The sequence below is a fragment of the Portunus trituberculatus genome, chromosome 15 (genome assembly GCF_017591435.1).
Source record: "Portunus trituberculatus isolate SZX2019 chromosome 15, ASM1759143v1, whole genome shotgun sequence".
Taxonomy (NCBI): Eukaryota; Metazoa; Arthropoda; class Malacostraca; order Decapoda; family Portunidae; genus Portunus; species Portunus trituberculatus.
Window position 1 is genome coordinate 13,822,659 of NC_059269.1, and position 27,246 is coordinate 13,849,904.

The 27,246-nt window shown below is 45.5% G+C and overlaps 2 protein-coding genes across 3 annotated transcripts in view; one reads left to right on the forward strand and one right to left on the reverse strand.

Moving 5' to 3' along the window:
- The window catches only part of LOC123504067, a 43,704-nt gene that overhangs the window by 4,269 nt on the left and 12,189 nt on the right, over window positions 1-27,246 (reverse strand). The gene's annotated exons all lie outside the window — the stretch shown is intronic.
- Window positions 2,713-27,246, forward strand: part of LOC123503973 — an 82,982-nt gene continuing 58,448 nt past the window's right edge. The window contains exon 1 of one of the 2 annotated variants that reach the window (XM_045254144.1): window positions 2,713-2,977. The gene's annotated coding sequence lies outside the window, so the exon portion shown is untranslated. The remainder of the gene's footprint in view (window positions 2,978-27,246) is intronic. The other variant, XM_045254143.1, reaches the window with a different exon arrangement.

The following is a 27,246-nucleotide window of genomic DNA, read 5'->3' on the forward strand; positions in this document are numbered from 1 at the left end:
CACTTCATCAATCCACACCCAGAAAATATATGTAAATGATGGACACTGTGGCTGTTTCAATTTTTACTTATGAAGAGCCGATTATCGCATTAGCTTGTTAACGTTTCCATACCGTAAATGCGGCACATGGTACGTACTTACGAAATATTTGGAAGGGTTTGTGTATATTTTCATTCGCATGTACAAACACAAGAACATTTGCACACACTATGAGAGGTAGGACACTCATGTTTTTTTTTTTTTTTTTTTTTTTGTGTGTGTGTGTGTGTGTGTGTGTGTGTGTGTGTGTGCCAGGGGTGCGGGCGTGGGTGAGGGCGCGGCGTGGCGGTGGGGTGTCACCTTCTATATCAGGGCTGGGCGTGGGTCGGAGCCAAGTCTATTTGCCGAATGAGTAATGACGTCACTGCTTACATATGGCGGGTGGGATTCAGACCAGGGCGACACTCCCCGCGGCGGCGACAGGAGGGCGCCGCCGCGGGTGTTGTGTTCCCTCCCTACGCCCTTATCCCGCTGGTCCGGAGCCCTCACACACCTCGACTCACCCAGTACCTTCACTCAGCCACGGGACTCTTGGACATCTTTCATATTTACATAACACGGGGACATTTATTGAAGAGGTTATTCCACGAGACACACTCTTCCCTCTCCCTCCATGCCACCTCATTACTGCTATTCATCTCATCCTATTTCCTTTCCTGATATCTTACCTATATGTCACACTATGTTATGTTTTATTGCCACTCCAAGCTTATTTTCTCTTCCCTCTACACTGCATCACATATTCTCCATCCTTCCTCCCCTTCCACGATCGTATTTCAGCTCTCCTTCCCGCGTTACATCTCCCCCTTACTTCCCCTGAGGTGAAAACTTTACCTTATACCTTCCTCTTCGTTTTCTTTCATCATGCCTTTATTCTCCTTTTTCTTCTTCTTCTTCTTCTTTTTTTTTTTTTCTTCTTCTTCTTCTTCTTCTTCTTCGTCTTCTTCTTCTTCCTCCTCTTCTTCTTCACGCTTTAAGAAAACTTTTCCTTCCTTACTTTCACTTGTTCCTCTTCCTCCTCCTGTCTCTTCTTCACGACTCTATCTTATTTTCCGTACGTTCACCACATTTAACCCTTCCGTTTCTATACCCCTCCCCTCTCTGTCTCTCTCTCTTCCTCACGATCCCGCCAAACCTTTCTCCCTTCTATCCTCTCCACCCGACGCCTCTCCCTCATAGCCACCGCCACACCTCTCTCACCTTGCATTCCTCGCTCACACAACGCCCACAGCTCTACTCTCCCTTCTTGTTCTCCCTCGCCTTGTGCATCCGTGCTGTGTCTGCCTCCTATTTCGATGCTCCTAGCGCCTCCCTCCCTCCCTTCAAGGTCACGCTGGTTTGGAAGCATGCACGCAAACATACATACTTAACACACACACACACACACACACACACACACACACACACACAGAGAGAGAGAGAGAGAGAGAGAGAGAGAGAGAGAGAGAGAGAGAGAGAGAGAGAGAGAGAGAGAGAGAGAGAGAGAGAGAGAGAGAGAGAGAGAGAGAGAGAGAGAGAGAGAGAGAGAGAGAGAGAGAGAGAGAGAGAGAGAGAGAGAGAGAGAGAGAGAGAGAGAGAGAGAGAGAGAGAGAGAGAGAGAGAGACCTTATATCTAAAGACGCAGATACAGGTATGCCGGTGCATGGATACCTTTCTGAGACTGAATACTCGAGCATTAAACAAATAATCAAGTCTAACACAACATGTACATTTTTTTTAATTTACGAAGCATTTTTCTACACAATTTTCTCATATGAACAACTATACATCCCGTGAAGATAAACCTACTTAGCTGGTCGTGGGACAGTCGACAAACAATCGTGATGGTTTGTGTTGGTATCTGAGGTTAAGTCTCACTCCTAAGGTTTCCTCACCCATAAGAAAAGAGAGAGAAAAAAAAAGTTGCCCTTGAGTCCTTGAGTCCTTGATGCTGCTGGCCACACTAGTCACCACACACTGTAGTAAGGATGAAGGACTAACTAGACTCACAGTGTGACCAGAAGGCAGCGGGCAGAATACAAGGCTATGGTGAAGATTACATGTACTGAGGCCTTGATTTAGCTCCACACCTTGGTCTGTTTATGGCATACCATTCTACGTGTAGGTTTTCTGATACTACTACGTTCTTTCATTTGTCTTGTACAGTAGGTTCTATGTTGCTTCTGATGGCAGAAGTGAAGAAAGCAATAAATGATGAAAGTATTGGTATTCAGTTGGTACACTCTGATTGCGAGTGGGATAAACTATCGCACAAACTCGGTATATGACGCTTTAATATAGAAAAGAAAGGGAAATGGAAAAAAAAATTGATGGTAAAAAGACAGAAGTAGATAAATGAATAAATAAAGGAAGTGAAAAGGAAGGATAAACAGAAACAAAACAATCGGTTCTCACGAGGTTGTAGTATATATTAAGTAACAGACATAGGATGGTAAAGGCGAAGAGTTAATAAAGATATACACGGTACGTTGTATATCGCTTGTTATTTTGTAGAGGCGTGACATCAGATTACGTGATAAGATGGCATAATAACTGATTGAGATATGACACTACCAATACCAGTAATTCATAAATGCTCCACGTGGTGGAGCTGGGGTATGAGTTGAGAGCGAAGTGGGGGAGGGGGCTTGAAGGGCGCCGAGTCGAGAAAGTCCCATCCCAGTAAGCCAGCGCGGCCGCGGGCGCGGTAAGGTAAGTCTGGCAGTGTAGCTTGACTCGTGAGGGAGAGTGGATGTCAGTGGCGGCGAGGGACCTGCCTTATAGACCAAACTTTAACTAAACGGTGATATCAGTGGTGACAGTCGTAAGGATTTGTTGTAGTGAGATTAACGACTCTTCCCAAGTGTTGCAGCCAAGACACAAGCACCGCAGAGGAATAATACTTACGTAACATCTGAAAAGAAAAAGTTTCTTTACTGCACCGTCTCGAGGAAGAAAGGTAAGAAAGCTCGTGTCCGCCTCACTGTAACCTATATTACTTCACCGAGTGGGACAGTCTCTCTCTCTCTCTCTCTCTCTCTCTCTCTGTCTGTCTGTCTGTCTTGTGTATGTTTATGATACTGGACAGGAAGAATTGCCAATACCAGTTGCGCAGAGTAGAGCAACTGACATCTAGAGTCTTCACATCAAGCTCGACCTATGTGGTGGAAATATTTGCTGTTCCACTCAAGTGTGCGACTCATATTGGGACGAGCTATATATATGGCATTAAGGTTCATAAGATAAGCGTGTCTCTATTACTATGTTACTGTGCAATGCCAGGTCATGATTCTCTCTCTCTCTCTCTCTCTCTCTCTCTCTCTCTCTCTCTCTCTCTCTCTCTCTCTCTCTCTCTCTCTCTACTCCTATTTTCTGATAACCTGAATTGTCTATAGCTCGCTATAGGACGTGTAAAAAAAGGTCCATTTAACTTGTAAACAAATATTTCAGTTGGTATGTATGAAAGCTTTCCAAGATAGGGAATTCACTACCATAAAAGAGCATGATAAGTCCCAGAGTTCAAAGATTCCACAAGAGAAAGTACCGCACGGCCTCTGAGGTCGCTTCTTATCATCGCGTTGAAATTTCTCGTTGTTTGACCATCGGGGTTTTGGCGTCACCACTGTGGCATAAGGTGAGGACGTGGCGCTCCTTTCCACTGGTATAACAGGACAGCTGTGTTGGCTCACTGCACGAACCAGCTAACTTTGCTGACTGAGCTTTGTTGACATACGCGGAGAGGACCCACGCGACCGACAGTTAATGCAAACTTTACAATATTTTTTTGGTGTTTGCTCACGCGCCCTGACATGACGGGCCTCTGCTCAGGCAACTCTTGAGTCCCTTGTTGCTTTGAGCTTTGCAAAAATCATTTATACAATACATCCTCCGTGCCTTTACACCTTGTAATTATATGAAATGAATTGGCGATCAGGCAATTACACGGAACTGCCTTTCATCACACTCCCGCTGATGACTCGGCAGTTACGACAATGAACCATGTCAGTTTAGCACGCTTGCTATTATCTCTCCAAAAACTGCACTTGGCTGTGTTTCTGTGTCGATCTGACACTTAATCTGCATGGAAGAATACACTGAGCCCCGTTGCTCCTGACTTGAGTGGTAGTAAAAGAAAGTAAACGTTACCAAGAATACATAAAACATCCCGAACATCTAAATTTCTTAGACTACATCGGGAGAGAGAGAGAGAGAGAGAGAGAGAGAGAGAGAGAGAGAGAGAGAGAGAGAGAGAGAGAGAGAGAGAGAGAGAGAGAGAGAGAGAGAGAGAGAGAGAGAGAGAGAGAGAGAGAGAGAGAGAGAGAGAGAGAAACAGAGAAAAAAAGCAAGAGAACCAAAACTCTTAATAACATAATCATCTCTTAATAATCGTGACACTTAACTGTTTGGTCGCGTGGAGGAAGCATCCTGAAATAATCATGGGAGGCAGGCAATCTTAGAGGAAGAGGAGGAGAAGGAGGAGGAGGAGAGGAAGAAGGGAGGGAGGCATCGCGAACCGTCCTTGGAGGGGTAATGGACCATAATGATTACCTGAGGCATTTCTTCCCAGGGGGAGTTGGGAATGGGGGACTGGCAAGGTTGGGTGCGTGGGGTGGAGGAGTAAGAGGTAGGGAGAGGAGGCGAGTAGAGTAGCATGTAGACCAGTAAGACAGAATGGGATGTAGAGAGGGAGGTGCTGGGAGTAAATGCATAGGGGATGTTTTGAGGGTAATAAAATAGAGAGGAGATCGGGGAGAAGGAAGAGGACAGTAACGAAAAGAGAGATGAAAGTAGCAGGTAAAAAAAAAAAAAAAGAGGATCAGAGGTGAAGAAGGTGAATGATAGAAGTACGTAACAAATAAGAGAAAATAGGAGAAAGAAGAGGAGGAGGAGGAAGTCGTAAAAAATGGAAGGAGGGAAGTAGTGCGCATTTAGACACAGGAAAAGGAGGAAGGCAATAGACAAGAGGGGAGATGAGAAGGGAGGAAACCAGATTTTCATTAGGTAGACTGAAGCAGAGCAGCCAACCCTTCATTAGGTGGTTTGTTGCATTCAGCTAAATATTTCCGACTTTTCCTGAAGTGTGACCTTGAATGATGCGAGAGAGAGAGAGAGAGAGAGAGAGAGAGAGAGAGAGAGAGAGAGAGAGAGAGAGAGAGAGAGAGAGAGAGAGAGAGAGAGAGAGAGAGAGAGAGAGAGAGAGAGAGAGAGAGAGAGATATGTGTGTTAATGCTACCAAAACAAAGATAAGGTGTGTGTGTGTGTGTGTGTGTGTGTGTGTGTGTGTGTGTGTGTGTGTGTGTGTGTGTGTGTGTGCCTTCGTCTGTCCCGCCTGCCGCCTGACCTTGTGGCCCAGGGTGGGGAGAGAGTTGCCGTTGCTCACTCATCCTACGATTTACTGCCTTACTACTGCTACTACTACTACTACTACTACTACTACTACCACCACCACGACTACTACTGCTTCTACTACTACTACTACTACTACTACTACTACTACTACTACTACTACTACTACTACTACTACTACTACTACTACTACTACTACTACTACTACTACTACTACTACTACTACTACTACTACTACTACTACTACTACTACTACTATTGATTCTGCTGCTGATACTACGCTTACCAATAACACTTCTTCTATAACAGCAACAACAACGACGACGACGACAACAGTAATAACAATAACATTATCTATCATTATTGCTACTAAAGGACATTCTTTATTACTTTATTTGGCTTCACACACACACATACAAACACACTTATAAAAAATTATCTTATTATTAACTATTTGTAGATTGTATCTCTTGAAAATGCTCTATATATTCATTATGTGTATTTCTCTCTCTCTCTCTCTCTCTCTCTCTCTCTCTTTCTCTGCGGCACGTTGTTCTTGGCGGTTGGTTCTTTACTACGTATATAATAAAGATTCCACCTTCCTACGCCCGGAGGAGCAGCGCACTCCGCCACGCTCACCAACTGGCCCGGGCAGTGATGTCAGAACCCAACACTGAGCCAAGATTGATTGCACCAAAGGAATAGACGCCGGGAGGGGCAGTTGAAGAAATGTAGTAGCAGTGGTTGATCCTCTTTTTTTTTATGCCGATAAAGTAACTGAAGAAAATAGAAAATCATTCATACTATTTCTGTTTATTCATCTTTAATTTATGTTAGAAAGTCTGTGCTATGTATTCGGTTATTTCTTCGAATGGTTTCCCTATAAACATTGTATATACTGGCTGGTATGCGCGGTGTGGCTGCTCGGCTGTGTGGCAGCAATACTCGGTGACGGTAGAGGTGGCAGTGTGGGTGTGCAAGAAGAGGTGCGCTTAGCAGAAGGTCGGAGCCTAGCGGCAGCCTCTGGATGGAAAATATATATGATCTTACAAATCATTTTTGGTCATACGTGAACATGTCCTACAACTATGCAGGGAAGGCCGCCACCTCCACTAATAGTGAAATGAAGAGTGTAATATACGGCGTGTGCGTGATGCACACCGCGGAGTGTTCCCGGAAAGTGAAGCTGTCCATGGTGAAACACCGCCTCTGCAGCTGGTTGAGACGACGTACCTCCGTGCCGGTTGTCACTTTCCACTTCAGGAAGATGAAGCACCGAGATAGTTGCCAGCCGTATACTTGTATTTCTCGTGTGGCAGCCTTGGATCTGCACCGCCTTCTCAAATCACACAGGAGGCTGAGAGACGCTCAGGTAAAGATTTCTGTGTCTCATTGCCAGGAAAGGAAACGTATCTTTTTCGTCAGTGTTGAAAATCTCTTTGAACAGCTGGTTACCAGAGACCAGCCCACCGACAAGTTCATCCTCCACCTGGCTGGGGAAGACATTGTAATCCAGCAGGTCATGACGCTACCCGGAGAGGAGCGAGTGCAGGAAAGTAAGCATGAACAAACCATTGCACTGGCAGATAAGGAATGTGAAGGATCATGGAAGAAACAGAGTGCCATGAAAGTGGAGGAGCACGGGGATGAGAAAAATGGAGAAACAAATGTAATCATAAGCGATGACGAAGCTGATTGCAAGAAAACTCAGAATGACACGAGTGAAATAAGGGAAATACTGAAAGGAGAGACTGACGCGATTACAAAACATCCGCGGCGGAAAGAAGTACAGAAGAAATACGAAGTCCAGAAAGATCCACAGATTAGCTTTTGGAAATTGAAATTGTACGCCAGCTTGACGCTCTTGCTGGTTACTGCCTCTGCATTCCTGTGGTGCTGGCTCGTGGTTCGCCGTGAGTTAGACATGCCGCAGTGAGCCTCGCAGAGATGCCTCCATGAAGACAGGGAAGCTTCATGATAGCGGCGAAACGATCCACTGCTGGGAGAGAGAGAGAGCGAGGAGGATAGAACAGAAAAAAAGATCTGCTCCTCGTCCAGTACTGAAAAATCTAAAATGAAACTGAGTAATATTTTTTCAATATAATCACTTAGTTGAAATACCTCTCTTAACTCCTTCAGTACTGGGACGCATTTTATCTTGAGTTTTTGGGTGTGATTAAACGATCTTATTTACATTAGGAAGGTCCTATGGAGGTCAGAAGATGAATGGCCAGAGCCTTCACTATTTCAATCCTCACGTAAGTTTCTGGAGATGTATAAAATCACCAAATAATAAGCAGAATGAATATGAAAATATGTCCTGGTACTGAAGAGGTTAAAACGGCAGCAAAGAAGAACTAAAAGGAGCACGTAAAGAGACACAGTAGAGTAAGCCACACTGCAGGAATGGATAGTCTTTAGTTAATGTCAACAATGGTGCTCTTCCTCGGAGTGAAATAACGAGTGTGATTTTTCTTTTATACTTTCCCTGAAGGTCTTCAAATTTTTCACATTATTTCACCCTTTTTCGTCCCATTTTTCGCTTTCTTACAGACCTCCCCTTCACCATGGTTGTCATATCACCGCCTCTGAATCTGATAGCATTTTCCTTCAGTGTATTCTTCATCTTATCGTTACCCATTTTCTTCTTTACCGCCAAAAGAATGAGAGGGAGCTGTGGTAGAGAAGGGAAGGGAGAGGGCGCGATGGGTGACAGGTGAGCAGATGACAGGTATAAGGACGCCCTCCCTCCCCTGCTCAAGGATGCTGCTGTTCCATTAGAGACGACATGTAGCGCATCAAGGCTGGAGGAGAGGAGGCAGAACATGAACAGGAGGAGGAGGATAAAGGGGAAAAGGAGGAGGAGGAAGACGAGGAGGAGGAGGAGGAGGAGGAGAAGGAGAAGGAGAAGGAGAAGGAGAAGGAGAAGGAGAAGGAGAAGAAAAAGAAGGAGAAGGAGAAGAAAAAGAAGGAGAAGGAGAAGGAGGAGGAGGAGGAGCAGTGGGGTGAAGAGGAGTCTCATTACTATAAAAAGATGGTGTACGTCGTATGAATGCGTCCTGCTTACCAAAATGATGCTTTTTGTTGATGGTACAGTCTGTCTACGAGATCTCTCTTATCAGGACACACCATTCTTCCATTTGATAAGCATTCAGGTTATTTTCCATTTGGTATCGCCTTTAGTGAACAATGCTGCAGTATACGAGTATGGTATATGTATGGTTCTGTGTGAGAAAAGCTGCTTTGTATCATTCCCCCTTGCCAAGAAGAAGCACAGGCACGCTCAGACAGTCCACCACAAGGCTGATAGCTGCATGCTGCGCGCCACGCTGTGATAACTATTTATGCGGTAATTGTTGCTTGCTAACGAGCCAGAGAGAGAGAGAGAGAGAGAGAGAGAGAGAGAGAGAGAGAGAGAGAGAGAGAGAGAGAGAGAGAGAGAGAGAGAGAGAGAGAGAGAGAGAGAGAGAGAGAGAGAGAGAGAGAGAGAGAGAGAGAGAGAGAGAGAGAGAGAGAGAGAGAGAGAGAGAGAGAGAGAGAGAGAGAGAGAGAGAGAGAGAGAGAGAGAGAGAGAGAGAGAGAGAGAGAGAGAGAGAGAGAGAGAGAGAGAGAGAGAGAGAGCATTGTCGTGTTAAGAAGGGAGTGTGATGCCACAAGTCTTCAGCGAGGCTCAAGGACAACAACAGGAAATAACATTTTTCATCTCCGTCGGAGTCTGATTTTGTCAACAGGTGACAGCATCTTCCGGAGCTACTTTTCTTTCGTTTCCGCGGCGTACCCAAGGCGAGAGTACACAACACACGCTGGCTTTGTTAGTTAATCCTTAGCTGGCCTGGCGGGGCAAGTCGTGGGGTGAGGGGCGGGTTTGGCGGGAGGCGCATGACCCGGGGCAAGGAAGTGTCTCAGACAAACCTTCATCAGGTGATGCCCAGGAAACTGAGATGTAATTATGTACACAGCTTTAATCTAGACATTCTCGATACATTCAACCGGTTTATGAATTATGTGAAGGGGCGCAGGTGGCGGCAGTTTTGGGAGAGAGAAGCGAGGCGTTGTGCGGAGTGTGGATGCTCAGGTCGGATCTGAACAAAGCCTCTCGTCACGTTGCTCTCCTGATGGCATGCGACTCCCCCCACTTCCTGTTGCCTGTCTCTGACAAGGACGCTCATACAGCTTCAATCACCGTTGTTGAGGCGTCACGTACGATAAGGAATGGTAGTGAGTAAGTAACTACAGGCCCCTTGCCATGCGCCAGGCTGACACACTCACTGTCTGTGTTCAGAGGTAACAAAGAGTGGGTCTGGTAAAAAAGAAGCCCCGCAATCAGTGTTGTGTTGAGTGATGGTTTGAAACACGACATCATGCACGACTAATGGCATGACGGGTGACGCACTTCACTCTTCGTTTATCTTCGTCTTAATATCTTTTCACATTGTTAGCAGATGGTTGGGTGCTTTGGAGAATTTCCTGCACCTGCATTAATATCTCCCTCTATCATTTCTCTCCTCACTCCTATGCTTCAATCAACATATCATTCAGTATCAGGCTGCCTCTTCCCTCTGCTTCCACGGCTACCCTCGACACGAGTGGACTCCTTTCTGCCCACAGCACTCAATCCTGTCATTGTGATTGTTGGCCGAACATAGTAGACCGGATGCCCTCCTCACCAAGTTCAAGAAAACAATGGTTATATTATCACTTATCTTATACTTAGTACAAATAAGTTTAGCATTGTATTTCAAGATACATGACTAAACAGATTCACTTGTATCAGCAGGTGGGCCAGTAATGCAATGCAATGTGTGGAGCCAGTCTCGTTTACTTGTGCAGCCATCAGACCATGGTGGCGAGAGGCGTATGGTAGTACTTTTGCTAGCTGAGTCAAGGCAGAGCTTCTGCCATCTTAGGTTGTCTTTCTGAATGTAAACACAGCGACTTCACCATAACAACACACACACACACACACACACACACACACACGTTCCACCATGCAGTATACCATATGGCGCCTCTACACTCACTCACTCGCTCAAGGAAAAAAAAAAGAGAGAAAAAAAGTATACTTTCACCAAGCCATAATGAATCACGCCTTTCTCTAGTTGTGAAAATTTAGGAAAAATCCAGACATTTTACGATCCTTCAAATCCTCGACCAGGGAATGACGGAACCGGTTTTACCTCTCCTTCACTAGCATGCCTCCTCCATCCCATAGGCGCCTCCTCTCCTCCTCCATCCCCCAACGCACCCACCCATCTCTCTCTCTCTCTCTCTCTCTCTCTCTCTCTCTCTCTCTTTCACCTCTGACCCTTATCTTCTCCACCCCTTCTTCCTCACCTTCTATCACCAGTTCTGTCTCTCCATGGCTTCTTTCATCCGCATCTGCTCTTTCTCTAACCACTCTAGTTACTTCCTTCCCTGTGGTTCGATGAGAGAGAGAGAGGAAGCCTTTATCGTTCTAATTCTCCTCTTTTCTTACTCTTCATCTATGTTAGACTCGTATTCTGAAACGCTTTGCTTTCTCATCATTACTTTCTAAAGGCTCTATATAGTTGAAGATACTCATGTTTCTAAGGATATTTTAAAAGTTTTTTGTGATGGATTAGCAAGATTTCTAATTTATTTTAACGAGAAACTGTCTTGAAAACCCAGCTAGTCGTCTTTGTGGCCTTCGAAAACTGTCGTGGTGAGAGAGCAGGCTGTTTACTCTCACACTGCATACTGACATTAGTAACATCATCGTTAAAAAAAAAAAATCACTCGTCTGTGAATCTCGCACGGCTGGTATTTGCCTTCATTGTTGTTCTGGAGACGTAACATCGTCAGCGTGCAGTGAGTGAGTGAGCGGAGGCTGGGTGTCATGCACTGGTGGCCTGCAGGGTGGACATGACGGCCTTTTTTTTCAAGCTATCCCTCTTTTTTCCAGAAAGAGAGAGAGAGAGAGAGAGAGAGAGAGAGGCATATATTCCTGGAACAAGCCTGTTATAAGTTGGCCTGTTCAGTAAGTTCTCTCTCTCTCTCTCTCTCTCTCTCTCTCTCTCCTTGTGTGTGTGTGTGTGTGTGTATTCACTGTTTGATCTGCTGCAGTATCTGTGTGTGTGTGTGTGTGTGTGTGTGTGTGTGTGTGTGTGTGTGTGTGTGTGTGTGTGTGTGTGTGTGTGTGTGTGTGTGTGAGGAAAGCTTTGTGTGACAATGCCTGTACATGGTTTGGCAGAAGGGTGTCGGAGAAGGCAGCGCAGTGTTCTCGTTGCTGCAGGCGTAGCGAGCCTACTAATATAGTTCTAGTCCAGTCTGGAAGGATGCTCTTGTCCTTCGGTCCTGTTGGCGAGGTCACCCACTTCAGCTACTGTAACGTGTACAAGTGCCAGGTGGTGGACGGAGATCTTTACAGCACGAAACACTACTGGCCACTCCTTTTGCCTGCACCTCTGGCTACTTGCTCTCTTTCTTTCTCAGTCTATGAAAGATATATGTGGAAAAGTTTGTCGGGTAGTCAGATTCATCCTCTTGGTTTCTTTGAGGCAGACAACTGAGAGAATCCCGTTGAAAACAGTTAACTTGACTTAGTCACGCGGTTTACGAAGTATGAGAGGGCGGAGGTGATAGGACATGTTTTCAGGCAGAAGGCCTCGGTAACACCTGAGCCGTCGGCGTGTATCGTCACAAAGTTGATTGATTTATGGAATAATGCGAACGTTTTTACAAGATAACTTAAAGATAGTTGAAGTGCCAGAGGAGCATGAGTGTGCCTGCTTCTCAATACAAGTGGTGCCCAAAGAAACACCTGTGCAGTATCATGAGACGACTTGCATTACAGGTTTTGCTGCGCAGACGTGTGAACCGGACGGGTAATAGAGGTGAAGGGAGTGTGCAAGGCTGGCGGTGGTGGTGGTGGTGGTTGTGGTGGATCTGCCGCACCACCTCGCTGATCAGAGAATTTTGTCGTCACTCAAGCTGATTTCGCTGGGAGTGATCTCATAGTGAAGGCGTGGAGACAGACAGGTTTGCTGGGAGTGTCTAGAGTCGGACACACACCTGTGACGTATGTACGTACATACATACACCTGGAAAACTGGTGTCGGCATCAAGGACAAGGCAGGAGGAGATTCTCTGAGAGGTGTCTTTTACGGTCCAAATATCTTTGTAACATTTTTCAAACTAGTAGATAATTAATTCTGACACTTTTCTCGATTCTCATGCAACTGTAATGACACACCTTTAACTGTACTTTCACTCGCTCGAACCGTCGCTATTGACAACCCGGAGCAGCGATGTAGGAAATGATCACCACGAAGCATCCAACGACGCCAGACTGCTGAGAAGAGTGTGCTCCCTTGGCAACACTCTGCCATCCACTATTACCACAACCCTGTCAGACAACACATGAAAGCAAACTGTTGTGTGTGTGTGTGTGTGTGTGTGTGTGTGTGTGTGTGTGTGTGTGTGTGTGTGTGTGTGTGTGTGTGTGTGTGTGTGTGTAAGTAAATAAGTAAGTATAGTTTATTGCCATTTTTAAGGAATACAGGCAGATTTACAATCAATAAATGTATCAGACATGGTCTTTCGAGTCGAAACTCCTAAGACAGACGGTTTTAATTAAAAATGATATGCAGTGAGAGCAGAAAAATAGTTTTATATAATATCTAACCTGTGTGTGTGTGTGTGTGTGTGTGTGTGTGTGTGTGTGTGTGTGTGTGTGTGTGTGTGTGTGTGTGTGTGTGTGTATTATTATTTATTGCTTTTTACGTTGAGCAAGACCAGAAATCAATAACGGTCTGAGCAGAGCCAGTTACCGCGGGGTGACTCTCATGCCGCACGACTTCTCATTCAAAGAGTTTAGTTTTTACTGCATCTCTCTTCTCAGTCAGTCAGTCAGTCAGTCAGTGAGTCAGTCAGATTGTCCTCCCTCTCTCTCTCTCTCTCTCTCTCTCTCTCTCTCTCTCTCTCTCTCTCTCTCTCTCTCTCTCTCTCTCTCTCTCTCTCTCTCTCTCACACACACACACACACACACACACACACACACACACACACACACACACACACACACACACACACACACACACACACACACACACACACACACACACACACACACACACACACACATACACACACACCTGCCGCACACACTTTCTCACGTTCTTTCTATATTTTTTGTTTATTTCCCGAAGCGGCTTTTCCCTAACTCTCTCTCTCTCTCTAACACATAAGAGTAAGGAGATATGCAAAGAATGAGAGGAGTAGAAAAAAAAGCCGCTGTACCAGGGGGCTGCTTTCCCGCTAAGAAGAGAGAGGGAGTGGAAACTGAGAGGCTGGGTGTGCTTCCAGTCTCACCTTGGGGTACTGCACTGACAGGGAGGAGGAGGAGGAGGAGGAGGAGGAGGAGGAGGAGGAGGAGGAGGAGGAGGAGGAGGAGGAGGAGGGGGAGGAGGAGGAAGGAGTGTCACGCCTGCACCACCTGGGTCACTGGGAGCTGTTGGGTACCGGGCCAGCAAGCACATCGACCCTAGCCTGTGATGATTTAAGGACGAGACGCAGCGTAGTGATGAATTTTGCCGCCTGTGGGTCCCGCTAACGGTAACACTTCCAGTTCTCTCGTCGTGTACTATTTCTCTTTACGATACTTTCATTTAATCAGTGTTAATCATTATTTAGCATTATCAATACGCTGTGTGTTTATGACAGCTAGTTATGAATTACTTAGTTTATTCATTCTGAGAGACTTTGTGTTGCTTCCTGATGTGTGTGTTCTTCCCGCCACGTCCATGCCGCACCCTTTTAAGAAGACTACAGTGCGGTGCAGAGGTGAGATGCTGCACCATCAATCCTCATTTTGTACTCAAACTGTCAGCACCATGAATACGGAGTAGTAATGGTGGATGAGACTGATACTGCAAAACATACATAGAAATTTGTAGTCATAATTGTAGTAACATTCTTTAGGATGACAGAGAACCTCAAACTAACCAACTATAAAGATTTCAAAACATGTACTAGGCAAATAAAGATAAAAAAATATTCAAAGTGGGAAAGAAAAGAAAAGAAAAAGAAGAAACTCCATCAATAACTGCTGGCTTCTCTTCAATTACAAATAACTTCACTAAGTAGAGGTTAGCTGATAAATGGAGCTCTCTGATACCTTGCTAAGTGGAGGCTGTGTGATGCTCGCTTTCCTGTTTACTCCTTTGTTTTGCGTCACTGCACCACATCTGTCAGACGCTCGCATGGGCAGACCCCTTCATCATCTCCAAAATAGTTACCAAATGCCCTTCCTTCTGGCCCTTCCCTCCACGAAACTCATATAAAGGCAGTAGTGAGATGCTAACTGCCTACCACTTAATGCTTTCTAAACCTGATTTCTCTATTGCTCGCTTCAACGCAACGCTATAATACAATGACCCATATTCTTTCATTAGGTCCTTCCCCTTCACTACACCTCGCAGTATCTCCTTCGCTCGCAGCAGAGTAAGAGGCGGCGTCATTATGTTCCGGAGGCAAGGCGGTCTTATAAGAAGGGCCGTGCTCAATATTATCTACAGTAATTATCTAGCTCGCTTCGTCGCTGACATCAGACGGAGGAGTGTTTCCAGAGAGAGAGAGAGAGAGAGAGAGAGAGAGAGAGAGAGAGATAATATGAAGGCGCTGCCACAGTTTAGGCTAATGACAAAACTGCTATGTTACTTCAGTTTGATTAAAGAAAAATTACAAAATTGCCTCTTTCTTCCTCCTTACATCTCTCTCTCTCTCTCTCTCTCTCTCTCTCTCTCTCTCTCTCTCTCTCTCTCTCTCTCTCTCTCTTTCTCTCAGGCGCTAACACACTGCGCTTTTTCTCATTTCTTAACGAAGGTGACGAGAAAAAGAAGAAAAAATAGTCACGACACGAAGGAGAAAGTGGGAAGAATATAAAAACATTGCCAAAGAAATATTTGAAATAACTACATAAACTACGTAGAAAGTGTGTGTGTGTGTGTGTGTGTGTGTGTGTGTGTGTGTGTGTGTGTGTGTGTGTGTGTGTGTATGTGTTGCCTCTCTCTTGCTAATGTGATAGAGTCAGAGAAACTATATTGAAATGCTATGTTACTAATTTAGCACCGTTACCTTCCTCTATTTCTACCACATGAGGCAATAATGGAAGCATAACCTCTGTGTGTCTCTTCTTGTACACCTATCTTTTTTTATATAATAAGTAGAAATCGGCAATGTGATGTGTTTGTGACCGAGTAAGTTTGATGGTAGGAAAAAGGATTAGTGTAGTGTGCTAGTACTGTGATGTGTGTGTGTGTGTGTGTGTGTGTGTGTGTGTGTGTGTGTGTGTGTGTGTGTGTGTGTGTGTGTGTGTGTGTGTGTGTGTGTGTGTGTGTGTGTGTGTGTGTGTGTGTGTGTGTGTGTGTGTGTGTGTGTGTGTGTCCTGCTCAAGAGGCCCGTATTCAGAAACGCTTTGCTCTCTCACCACGACTGTTTTCGAAGGCCACAGGGATGATTAGCGGGATTTTGAAGAGTGTTTCTTCAGTTAATAATGTAGAAATCTTGTGAGTCTGCCTCTAGAACCGTAAAAACACCTTAAAAAACTCGAGTATATTTAGATAAAACCTTTTGAAATAGTGGAAGTGAAGCACAGAAGTGTTTCAGAATATGAGCTTAAGCCTTCATACCCAAAGTATACCGTATTTTTGAGAGACATTAGTGATAGTGACGTGTTGGTGAGGTTACGACTCACTCCATGCTATAATGCGCTCCACACCACCGCCACCACAATCATCACCACGCAGGGCGACCCATTACCAAACAGGCTCATCGTGCATAATGCAATTCGTCGCGAGGTTTGCTCTAAAGCCGTATATTTCACGCACACCAAAGCAGGCGAAGCGCGGCGGCCACATCCATGACGACTTCCTGGTTTTGCTTGGCGGAGGGCGGCGGAGAGGGAGGGAGGGGTGATAGTGGTGGGAGTTTGTGGCCCCATACAGGATACCATGATGGCGTACGAGTATGAACCGCGGGGCGTGACCCTCCCGCCAGTAATTATAAGTCAGGCGATCACGGAGGATGTCAATCGCGGCATTGCAGCGCCGACGAACTGGGTCGACGAAGGACGTGTGGAGGAGGCTTCTGCAACAGCGGTGGAGGCGGTGGTGGTGGTGGAGGTGGTGGTGATGGTGGTGGTGATGGTGGTGGTACGGGAAAAACTGCAAATAATGAAAAGCTGGCAGACGGAAACACATATCCGTCAGTACCGCCATGTGCAGAGCGTGGGGTGGGCAGTGAGCAACAAGTGTGCAAGTGTGGTAAAGGAAGCGCAAAACAAAACAAAACCTCGACGCTCACAGAATGCCGTGTTGTGGGCTTCGACACGAGTGAAGGGCGGAAGACGGAGACGAGGAAGGCAGTGCAAAGCGACATGTGGGAGAAGGAAAAGGAAGTAGGGCACAACCAAAGCGTAGGAAGGAAGGAGGAAGTGGTTGGCGTGTTTGGAGCGGGTGGGAGGCAAGTTGTGGTGTGTCGCCGAGCCAGACCAGCCAAGGAGCGGTGCGGGGAAGGGGCAGGAGTGGCGCAGGGCGGTGGCATCTTGGCGAGGTTGCTTCATCTCTCGGAGCTCTTCTTTTCACTTATCATGGCGGCGTGACCACCAGCTGACCTGACGGCGTGCAGAGCCCCTTTGAAGGACCTGTTTGGTGGTTGAGGGGAAAGGTGGGGTGCCGTGTTCGTGACCTGGTGGCAAAGATGGCCAGGTGGAGAGTCCCTGCGGTGTGGTGAGAGGCGGCGTATAGTGGCCCTGTGAATGGGCGTGGAATGGCAAGGGTGAATGTGGGCGCAAGGAGAGGGAAAGAGAGAGAGAGAAGGAGGGAGGGTGAGGAAGGCTGCTGGGGAAGGGAGATGCCACGGTCGGTACTTTCTAGTTGGCGAAATGACTTGTGAATATGTCGGACGAAAAGGTTTTATGATCGGAAACGAGCGTGAGAACAGCTGTACTGCTACCCGACCAGTTTTTATTTTTCTCTAGTGGAATCAAGAATGTGTGTGTGTGTGTGTGTGTGTGTGTGTGTGTGTGTGTGTGTGTGTGTGTGTGTGTGTGTTTCAGTCAGGTAATGAACTGTACACTAATAATGATATGCTTCTTGATGCTGAGTGGCTGCGGGGTCAGAGGTCAGCGGTCGAAGAAAGGGAGGAGGGAGGGATTGGGAGTAGGGGGCAAACAAGGCCGGGGCGAGATGGGCGAGGGTTGGGGAGGTGCGCGGCTGCCTTGACACGAGGGTTACCACATGGACAAAAACAAACACGGTCACATTTTTTTCTGCCCACAAGTAGGTGTTTTCATGAGAGGGAAAGGGGTGATTCTCTGTCTCTGTCCATCTGTTAGTCTTTTATTTTTGTCTACATTATTAGTCAATCTCTCTCTCTCTCTCTCTCTCTCTCTCTCTCTCTCTCTCTCTCTCTCTCTCTCTCTCTCTCTCTCTCTCTCTCTCTCTCTCTCTCTCTCTCTCTCTTATCCCAAATCGAATTCACGATGTGCATCTTCATTCACTTGAGAGAGAAAGAAGAAAATTGAAGCAGTGAAAGCATGACGTTACAGTGAATCATGGTTCATTGCATTTAATGAAGCGTTTACGATGTTTTTTGCTGTGCTTTGAAGTACCTACCGCTTTCGCACACTTTTTCCCCCTTGTATATAATTTTGTTATAAATCTCACTTGTATGAAAGAGAATTCGAACGAGCAAGATAATATACTTATATGTACACGTTTTTCTTGTTCGAGAGCTCTTTTGTTCAATGAGCTGAGATTAACGTTTCCTCTTATAGCAGATATCTCCTTCCTGTCTCTTGCTATCAATGTATTTCTCTCTCTCTCTCTCTCTCTCTCTCCTTCTATAGCGTTAAGAGTGACCCAGTGTGCCTCACCCCTGCCCTTCTCCACGCCATGTGCCCAGCGCCCAAACATGCCCATGCCGCCCGTCCCCCTCCCGCTGTCCCACCTTCATTACGTTGCGCCGCTCTCGAGGTCACAGCAACACTTTCACGCTGCGATTTTTTACCCCTTTGTTAGTACGTGACCTATACACACGAGGCAATATCATATAGCCACTGAATAGCGGTGTAGTGAGAATAATTTTTACACTAAGTACAGGCAGATCTTCTCTAATGTTCACCTTTTTTGTGTATGTGCGTGTTTGTATGATAAAAACAGAATTCAGAGTGTTCGTGTGAAGTTTAATGTGAGGAAAGAAGAGGAAGACTAAGGTGATGCGGGAAAGGTGTGCATGTCACGAGGAACTGCAGGTGATGAGTTTGCAAGGTACGGGGGACGGGTCTCCTATGTTGCGAGTCACTCTTGAAACACTGCCATCTCACCATGACTATTTCCAGAGCCCACATAAATGATTAATCGTGATCTCTAGAGAGTTACCCCTGTTCATAAAGTAGAAATATTGTTGATTTGCCACTAGAACTACGAAAAACACTAAAAAAATTCGTGCCACTTCAATTAGAGCAGAAGTAGAGGATATGCGGGCAGGAGTGTTTCAGACTACAGGCCCGGGAGCTGCAAGGCGTGTGGTGCATCGCGGTGGCTGTGTGAGATCTAACTTGGCGTGGCGAGGGTGTGGGCGGCAGCAAAGGGCAACACGGCCAATTAATAATGATGTGGGCTGGGATGGCGTTGCATGTGAGTGGCATAGTGAAAGTGTTCAGCCCTAATGGTGTTGTGGGTGTGGTGGTGGCGGTGGTGGTGGAGGAGGAGGGAGGAGGCTGTGGATGTGCTAGGGAGTGGAAAATAACCAGCCTGAAGAGTGGCGTGGTTGATGGCACAGCACCTAACAATGCTCTGCTGGCCGCTGCTTACCAACAATAGAGACTCGTGGCTTCACTTCTAAAACACCCCCCTCCAGTTTTTCTCTCTTTGTATGTAAATCTGCAACGGGTCACGTCTCAGGATCGAGTAAAAAGAAAAAAAAAAAAAAAAAAAACATTACATGATAAATATAAACACGACAAAGGAAAGTAAAAACAACTTATACATTGATCAAATAACCATAACAAAAATACACTTTCATATAGCACTATCAATAACAACTAACCAACGCTACTAACCTGTTCACCACGAGTTACCAGCCGGAAGAGATTAACATAAGGAAAACAAACAGAAAAAACTTGAATAATGATAACACATGTTGCACGGGTGGAAGAAAAAGAGGAAAGTGAGGGGAAAATAGCCAATAGGTGCAGCACGGCGAGAGGAAGTGAAAGTGTGAAGCCCCATAATGGTGTCACAAGCCTCCCACGACTCCGCAGGCACACCGACACCCACCGAGCCAGTCACGGAATCACAAAAAGTTTCAGACTGATTCGGTTTTATATGTGAGTGAACTTTGATGGTGATAATTCTCTCTCTCTCTCTCTCTCTCTCTCTCTCTCTCTCTCTCTCTCTTGTGCAGTAGCCAAACCTTACAAAGAATAAAAAAAAAAAAAAAAAAAAGTAACAATCTCATTTCCTAAGACGGTACGAGATAGGAAAAGAAATCATGAACTTGACGACCCTCATCCTGCCTGTTCGAAGGTGTGGTCAGGAAGTTGTACACACACACACACACACATACACACGCGGAGAGAGTTTATCAGTGCTGGAAGTATTGTGTTTCTCCCGTTCTGCATTACGAGTATGTCTGATGTCGCTCGCCCTTCCTTCATCCCGTCAACATTTCTACCTCACTGCCATTATTGTGTTTTTTTTTTACTGGTGAAGTTTTCGGTTATATACAGAGTACATCCTTAGAAGAGATGCGTGCCACGACTCGATTATGTTATGTAGTTGTCTAAGTAAGTAACGTTATAAGCTGCAAAATGTTAAAAATGTTTCACTTATACGTGGCTTAGGAAAGTAAATAGACGTTTTGTACTATTGAATCTCATATCTGGAATGCTTAATTACGTACACCTGCCACGAAGAGAACTGATATATTCTAAAATGTTCGAAACGTTTCACTAAATTTTGTGGCGATACTTGTTACTGGTGCATCTGACCCGCTAGTTCCATGCTATTCAATTCTCAGATTTATCGAAGCATGGAGGACTCAGATAAATTGCACGGAAAAATACCTCAGCAACTGCGACAAACTACAAAATTAACACATTTCCTCGCCTCGCAACAGTCATTCATTCTTCGCTACCGGCTGCAGCACATACCGATTGTCAAACATGTCACGCCTCGTTTACTGGCATGGACACGACTGCTCGTCCGTAACAGCCACCCGCTAACTCCTGCCCCGGGCGACGCAAAGCCTTCCATCTGGGGCGGTCACATGATTAGGTAACCGCAGACAAAGCTGGGTCGGCATCCTTGGGGACGCCACACACACACACACACACACACACACACACACACACACACACACACACACACACACACACACACACACACACACACACACACACACAGAGGAAAGTAAATAAAGCTCGCCTGTGTGTCAGTTTCTTCGGCGGAAGTAGATCAATCACTCGACAACCAAAATAATGATGCTATCACTAAATACCACACCTATAATTACGATGCTCCGCTGATGGCATAGTGAAACAATTATGGTATCTACACACACACACACACACACACACGGTAGACTGCTGAGCTCTCGTGTCATCAGTGGTGTCAGGACGCAGGATCGTCTTGTGAGTTGACGTGGCCTGGGGAGCCTCAAGTGTTGCAAATATTTCATGCTTCTGGCGGTAAGAGTCAAGTATACGATGGTTACTCTTTGATACACACAATAATGGTGTATTAAAAGGCTTCCGTAGCGAGCTTGAGTGATAGTAGCAATAGAGTAGATATAAATCACCCGGTACTCGCTGATGTTCCCTTCCTTTACACTCAAGTTCCATAATACGCTTCCGCTAAGAGAAAGGAGTGTAGGGCAAGGCTTTGATCGCTAACGTGTATCTGGCAGCGTCTACTTAACTTCGTGGCATCTCGCTTCGGGCAAAGGTGTGAAAAATCATTACTAGACATAAAAGAGGAAGCCCTGTCATAGTGATTAACATGCGAGTCGTCCTCTTTGAGATGGAGCTGCTGGGTCATCCATCAAGGGGAATAATGGAGGGAGAAATGATGATCAGGAGAGAGAGAGAGAGAGAGAGAGAGAGAGAGAGAGAGAGAGAGAGAGAGAGAGAGAGAGAGAGAGAGAGAGAGAGAGAGAGAGAGAGAGAGAGAGAGAGAGAGAGAGAGAGATTAGAACATTTATGGAGTTATGACAGATGAACAAACAAAAAAAAAAAAACACACACACACACACACACACACACACACACACACACACACACACACACAAAACGTTTATAGCTTCTCCTTTATGAATTTCCTTACAGTCATGACACGCACCTTGCCAGCGCCTCGTGACACATGGACTAACAAAAAAGAAATATATAAACGAGGAGTGTCACATTATAAGGGACCAGCAAAGGGAATAGATAAATGAGTTAGAAATTGTATTCTGAAGGGGTGGGAGTGTAGGCAATAGCAGCGATAACCAGCCAGTCAGAGGAGATAGTTGTGCTTCCTGTGTGTGTGTGTCATTAGAAAGCTTCTCATCAACACTCAGTCCGGTACAGGGAACTGAGAACTTGAAGGAGGGGTTGTAGTGGGAGCAGCTCGATATTATAGTATGTCTACTCTAACATGACTCCTGGATCTGAAATATATTGTAGCCTATTGATAACGTAATTGGTTTGATGTGAATAATACTTGTTTTCTGTTGATCAACGCACTTATTACAAGGATAGCTCACGAGTTTCCTCAAGACAACCACGCATTCCCTGGAACACTATTCAGACTGAGACCTAGGAACCACTTTAGAGTAGACCGACTATACTCTCTCTCTCTCTCTCTCTCTCTCTCTAATGATCATAGGCACGAAAGACGAGAATAAGCTATAACGGTTTCACTTTCATCCGACATCACGATTACCTGCCTCCCAACTAAATGGATAATTGTACCTTTGTGCTATTTATTTTCCTCTCCTTTAACGTGCTTGCTATTATCTGATCGTCAATTAGGATGTTACGTAAGTAGGTTTTCGTACGCGGCGATGTGAACACGGAGATAAGGGTGATTATAGTGGTAGCTATGAACGTAAATTTAGATAACATTGCAGTGTTCGTTTCTTCTGTGTTTCTAATTTTCGTTTTTCCTTTTTGTCTTTTTAGTTTTCATTGGTGCAAATAAGATAATGGCGAAGGATTGAGATAATATTTGAGTTTCCATTACGTGATCCAATTATTCCGATACTTTTTGACATTATAATATTCGTTTCTTCTGTCTGTTTCGCGTTTTCTGTCTTTAGTATGGTATGGGAAAAAATTATGGTGATACACGAGTTTCCATATCATGGTGCGATTTTTCATTACAGTATTAGTTTCATTCTTTCTATCTCGCTTCTTTTTCTCTATTCCTTCTGCTTTCCCGGGAGCGAGTATAAGGATTAAGCTGAGGATTAACCCCTACAGTACCATGACACGTTTTCATATTTATTCTGCTTACCTTTTGGCGATATTATGCAGCTTCAGAAGTTCATGTTGGGATTAAAATGGTGAGGACTCTGGCCATCAATCTTCCGACCACCATAGACCTTTCCTAATATAAATAAAATCGTCAAATCATATCTAAAACTCATAGTAAAAATGCGCCCAAGTACTGAAAGAGTTACGCTAGGAGTTTCTATATCGTGATGCAATTCCTCCAATCTCTTTCTTGTCTTTTGCTGTAGCGGTCTAAGAGTTGCCCATTGTGCCGCACGTATGAAGACAGCGAGAGTAGAAATTCTGAGGTTGGATGAAAAATTACGTGTTTCTATCGCAGTACACTTTTCCCTCTCCGCTTCCTCCCCTTTCTCCATTACTTTCCAGTCCCCACGGTCGCCTCTCGACAGGCAGCCAGCCAGGCGGGGAAATCGCCTTATCTAGTAGGTAATAAACGTAAGCCAAAGCATTACATTCAGTGGGAGAAAGGCGCGTGATCAAAGGTTTCGTGTGTCTTTAATAGAGGGCACAGGCATGAGGGCTTGGCTGGTTACGTCTCTGCGGCTCCGTCAACTCATTGCTCTTCTCATGCCCCGTCTCAGCGCCACACCCTAACGTTCCCTTCACTACCACAACCCTCCATCTCCTCCTCCTCCTCCTCCTCTTCCTCTTCCTTCTCCACTTTCCTCTGCTCCTCCTCGGCCATGTCTATCTTCAGTGTAATTTTCCTCCCAAGTGAAAGTAACTACAAATTCATTACTGCCGCATTTGAAACCATTTATTTTCGAAAAGAGGAAGATTGCGGACCGAACAAGCCTGCGGACCATCTATAATTATTCAGAATTTGACTAAACCCTCGTGTACCTCAATAACCAACGTCAAAAAACATGAGTTAAGGCTTGTCCGGCTTTAGTATTACTGTTCTGATTGGCGCCGAGTCACGAGGTAGGAGTGGTGGCGCCTGAGGAGGAGCAGGAGCCAGGCAATCATCCATAACGAGAGCGGCGGCGATGGCGGCGACGGGGAAGTTCAGTAATTGAGGTGAAACGTGACGGATTGATGCCCGGGGGAAGCTGCCTCTGATTGCCTCCTCCCGCTTGTGGATAAGTGAGGAGGAGGAGGAGGAGGAGGAGGAGGAGGAGGAGGAGGAGGAGGAGGAGGAGGAGGGTGGGAAAAAAGGATGTTAAGAAAACTGTGGGGGCAGAAGTGAAAGGTAAAGTGAGTCGTCTCGATTGGTAGAGAAGAAACCACACACACACACACACACACACACACACACACACACACACACACACACACACACACACACACACACACACACACACACACACACACACACACACATCCTTTTATTTAAGTAAGAGATGAGGATTGGCCAAGGGCAACAAAAATATAAAGAAAAAAAAAGACCCACTCAGTCACCAGTTTCCTTACAAAGCCGAAGAAATCAGCCTAAGGACAGGGATAAATATCTTGAAACCTCCCTCTTGAATGAAGTCAAGTCACCCTATCCCCCAACCCCAGCTACCTGTGATTTCAAGACCAGTAGCATTGATATTCCTCCCAACAAGGGCAGGACGAGGCCTCAGCAATACTCAGGTGACACAAGGAGCCACAGAGTTTCCTACATGCGTCGTTGAGCACAAGCGATGCGGGCAGGCGAGAATGTACGTGTGTGTGTGTGAGAGAGAGTGTGTGTGATGTTACCAGGTAGTAGAATAGGAAATGCGTAAGAACAAGAGCGTAGAAGCAAAGCACGACGGAAGAGAAAGGAAAGCTAACAGACAGGAGAAAGGGAAACTTGAGTAGATAATAGCAGGGTGGTAGAGGAGTATGATAAACAGGATGACAACGAGGAAAAGTGGAAGAGAAAAACACGCAACAGAAAAGGAAGTGTGAGAGAACGAAGATGACGAACAGAGGAAGTAGAAAAAAAAGGATGGAGAAGGAAGAGTAAGTAAGAGGAAGAAGTAAGATGAAAGGAAGAGGATGAAACAAGGAGAACAGGTGAAATGAGAGGTAGAAAGGGGAGGAGCAGGAAGAGGTGCGTAGATGATAACGTCGTGAGGCTGACGATGACCTTGTGACCTCGGTAGCCACGACAGTCTTGTTGATTTGTGGGGATAAATACCCATTGATCATCTCTAATACCTCACTTCTTTACTCTCTCTCTCTCTCTCTCTCTCTCTCTCTCTCTCTCTCTCTCTCTCTCTCTCTCTCTCTCTTCCTTTCCATACTAGACCTTTACCATTCCATATTTATTCATTTCTCATATTTTTGTTCTTTTAACGATAGATATCTCTCTCATTTCTAGCATCTCTCTTCTTAATTTTTTTACTCTCTCTTTCCTTCCTTTTCCTATCAAACCTTTACCATTTGTTGTTTATTCATCTCATATTTTCTTTTTTTCCAGCGACAAATACCTCTTTCTCATGTACAGCATCTCTTTTCATTACTTCTTCTCTCTCCTTCTTCCCTTCCTTTTCATATCAGATCTTTACCATTCCTCATTCATTCATCTTTCATATATATATTTTTCTCATTTTCCAACGATAAATACTTCTTTCTTATCTCTAACATCTCTCTTCGTTACTCCTTCTTTCTTCCTCTTCCTTTATCCTTCGTAGCTTATTCATCTCTTATTTTTTTCCTTCCCTTCCTTTTTCATCTCCATAACCATCCGTACTATGTTAATTTTCCAACGTAAGCAGTCTACCCACAGCAGTAAGGCATCCTCGCTATGAATGGACAGGCATAGGTTATCTATCTCTATGTATTTCTTTCGACCTCTTCCTTTTTTTGCTCTGCCTCCCGCCTTTTGTCAGGCGCCACCCCCTTTTTCTTCACTGCACTATTCCGTTTGCCCATTGAGCATTGCCAAAACACGTGTGCCTTCTATGAGTATGCACAGTTCGTTTTACCATTGTTGTTCTCTCTCTCTCTCTCTCTCTCTCTCTCTCTCTCTCTCTCTCTGTTTCTTTATGTTCTCTGCTCCATTCACTACGGTGCGGTTTCTCCTTTCTTTTCAGCCCTTTTTTTTGCCGCTGCTCCGTCCGTCACCATATATACCTTTTTACAATTCACTTTCCATTCCCCACGCATGCCTTTCCGTTCCATTCCTCTTCTTTTTTGCAGGTGTTCACAGTAACAGAATATTTTTCATTTTCATTCACTCCCTCTATCTTCTTCCTGAGGTGTGGGAAGACCTTGGGCTGGCTCACGAATCCCCGGGAGCGGTTGCCTTCCCTCCTTGAAACCGTTCCTAGTAGTGGCACAAACCTCAGCGACCTTTCACTCTGAGGTCAGCCTCTCAAGGAGCTGCCGAATTGCCTCCTATTGTTTGAGAGTCTCGCCGGCTGTCTGGAGTCACAGCGAGGGGGATTTAACGTAGCAGGGGCCAAGGTACTGGGGACTGCGAGGATGAAGGGTTCGCTAGTGCTTCTGTGTGAGGAGGAGACTGGAGGAGAAAGGCGCTGCTCATCTCTCGTTGCGATATAGCGTGGTAAAGAATGAAAAAAACAACAGCGGTTACAGAGATTTCTACTTAAGCATGAAAGTTAAGGGTGTGACTTTCGTACTCTCAAGTTCACGGCAGCAGGTTTTGGTGTACTGGCAGGAGTGTTTCGTCTGTGGCTGGTGGTGTATATGTTTGAAAACTGCACGAGCGTGACTGAAAATGTTTGCTGAGCTTGATGTCTTTCACTGTCACTTGTTGGAATGACAGATGGAAAAGGTGCTGCGTGTGTGTGTGTGTGTGTGTGTGTGTGTGTGTGTGTGTGTGTGTGTGTGTGTGTGTGTGTGTGTGTGTGTGTGTGTGTGTGTGTGTGTGTGTGTTTTGATTGAATAACAACCTGCTCCGCTCCCTGCTTCCACTCCCACGCAGACAACTGGTACACACACACCACACTCATAACACTCACAAGGGATCCCTCGACGCTATTGAATGGCGAAAACACACACGTAAGTCCCACATTTGAGTTAGTAGTCCCGGGATCGCTATATTTTCACAGAGAGGGGAAGTTTCTTATCTAACCACTGGAACGGAGAATGCTGCGGAGGAGGAGGAGGAGGAAGAGGTAGTGGTGGCAAGAATGTGAGAATGTTGCGCTCTCGGCGAAAGGACAAGCCAGTGTTTATCTTGGGTGATTCGTGGGTTTCCTGCTCCGTGGCGTGGCTCGTTTTCTCTGTCCGCTGAAGTAGCATTATTTTCACCCATTGTTCCGTCTCACTACATCGCTTTCCCTTACTTACTCCCTTCCTTATCTACTTACTTCCTCTTCCTTTTTTTCCTCTCTTTCATTCATTGACTATCTATTTTTTCTTCTATATTTTCTCTTCCGTCTTTCTGATGTAAAGATGTAGTTTCAGAGCGAGAGCGAGAGAGA